Here is a 2500-nt window from a genome sequence, read left to right as displayed (position 1 = left end):
TCGTGATCTGACCTCTGGTAAGCGACCACATATCCTTGACATTATGGGTGGTAGCTTACGGGAGGTTCGACTGTATTTTCAAGATTATGACGTACTAGGGATTTATGATGAGAATCAATGAACTCGGACATGCGTTCAGTAGGGTGATTGTTGGAGGATATCATAAAATGTCCAGGATTGCTGGCATTGTGAATATTGGGCAGGCGTTAGGGTTTTTATTTAACAAGTACTGTTTGTTTTTCTTGTGGATCAGTCCATCGTTAAGCATGCGTATGACAAATTTTGTTACTTGTTTCTGTATGGTGTCAGTCGAATCAGTTTCTTGTTGTTCATAAAAAACAGCAAAGGTCGTAAAATGTCTGCAGTACCTCCCCCACCCCACCACCCCTGGAATAATAAGTGCAAAAATAATTTTTTGAGGAATAACGTAACAGCGTAATAAGGAGAGTTTGTTTTGGCGCAATAGAACAGATACAACACAGTTCACGGCAAAGCGCTGCTAACAATGAATGGTCTGACGCTATTTTTGGTTTTAAAAACATACGTGACAAGCCGTGACATCCACAAAGCATTTCAGGACAAAGAAACCGACAATTGTGATTCATTACTTTGATTTCCGGTAACACATATTTTTCCTAATCTGCAAACAAAGGCCACACGGGAGTCCCAGTGCACTGCTGGCGATTACGTATATTAAATAGACCTGTAGCATGATCACCTGTCACTTTTGGGGTGAGACAGTAATAAATAGAAATTTCTCATCTATGGCAACTGGTTTTCACTTCAAATTTGAAATGGACTTTGAAAAAGGTTAAGGCTTTGTGAACAAATATTAAATTTTGAGAAATAAGTCATGAAAATAGCAAATTACCGGTAAGAAGTGAACAAAACCACGCTAATTTGTCATGTAACGCGTAACATCTGACTGGTATGAAGATATAATAAGGCTACGATTTCTCTCCTTTACAAAGGTTTACCAATTCCCATGAACAAGTAAAATAAAATGACAACACAAACGTTTATAGATCATTCTCACTTTAATTTCTGAGAAACTATGATACAAAGCATTGCCCCAGTTTACATAATGGAGAAATGTAACGCTTGCAAAACGTGAACATTGGTCATGAAAATCGATCGAAAAGGAAAACTCTTAAATACATCAAACACTCAAAATATCAGTACTGAAGCAAGTTCATAAGGTCTTCTACGACGTCTGAAAACATCAGGGCAAATTATCTATTTTTGAGCGAGATATTAACATTTTTGTAAATCGGAAACACTCTTGTAAGCTTGTTAATAAGATGTTCTGGGTATTCTACTGACCACTACATGAGGCAAAATAATTTGAGTCGGGCAATAATATGTAAACACTAAAGCCCCTTCCAATACAGTTCATGGACTGGTCTTCCAACTCCTTGAGTTTGAACGCATTTTGACCCGCCAAAGCAGAGAAAATCCACTTTCTGTGACTCGGAAACAAGTTGTCTGCCATATTATGTGTTCATTCATACACAACGGACAGCAATTAGGGCCAAAACAGGGAGAAAACGTTCAGCGCACGCTTCTCTTTCACTTTGTTCTTCGTTGGAATCACTGCAATCACTCCATTTGGCTTGGTAACCTTGTCTTTATGTCCTTGGGGGGGTTCAAGACAAATTTTCAAGGGCTGTAAATACATGTGGTATGGCATCATCTTTTTTGCAATTCAGCAATATTGTTGTCATCAAGCATTACGTGTCTTATTACCATCTTTGGAAAAAGAAAAAGAAAAGAATCGATCTTTGAATGCTTTGAAAATGGAAAGGTGGAGGAAAGAAAAAGAGGCGAAAAAGAAAGAGGCAGATAGAGACTACTACAGAAGAAATCGTGACCGCAAAATAGCGAAAGTTCAGGAAGGGAGAAGGAAGCTGCAAAAGCAAACCCCGGTCGAGACAAGATGGGCGATTAAGGCAAGGGCTCACAAAACAAAAGGAGCACAGCGGAAAAAGGAAGCAAGGGAAACGGCAAAACAAAAGCGAAACAAAATATGGCAACAAACTCGATACAGAGTCAGGAAATTGAGAGAAAAGAGAAAGAAGACTGTACAAGACAACACGGCTGCAAATTTAGGAGACGGATCTGGTGGTTCGTCCACATGCACGCCGTTGTCAAAATCACCGTCTGCATTTCCGAATAGGATGGCTAGGAAAAGGGCTTTGAAGAAGACCAAAGAATCCCTCCCTAAAACGCCAGAAAAAAAGGCTGAACTTCTCGAAAAGATCACCTTCAGTCCAAGGACACGCGATGTACTTGTAGCAAAGGGATTAATACGAACACCGGAAGAAGAAAAGGAAGTAAGCACGCTAAAAGCCATGGCTGCAGATATTTCAGAGGGCGTGGAACACATGAAAAAGAGCGGTTCTAAGGACAATAGGGCTGCATACACCGCATTTAAATCTGTGGCGTTTGGCGAGAATGTTGCTAAAAGCAGGGCAAAAAAATCTCTCTCAAAACTAGTTAA

The 2500-nt window shown here is 39.8% G+C and overlaps 1 pseudogene; it reads left to right on the top strand.

Annotated features, from left to right (window-relative positions):
• Nucleotides 1–2500, top strand: part of LOC138053761 (uncharacterized) — a 12457-nt pseudogene that overhangs the window by 7872 nt on the left and 2085 nt on the right.

This window comes from Montipora capricornis, chromosome 6 (assembly GCF_036669925.1).
Source record: "Montipora capricornis isolate CH-2021 chromosome 6, ASM3666992v2, whole genome shotgun sequence".
Taxonomy (NCBI): Eukaryota; Metazoa; Cnidaria; class Anthozoa; order Scleractinia; family Acroporidae; genus Montipora; species Montipora capricornis.
This window is presented reverse-complemented; position numbering and strand designations above follow the sequence as displayed.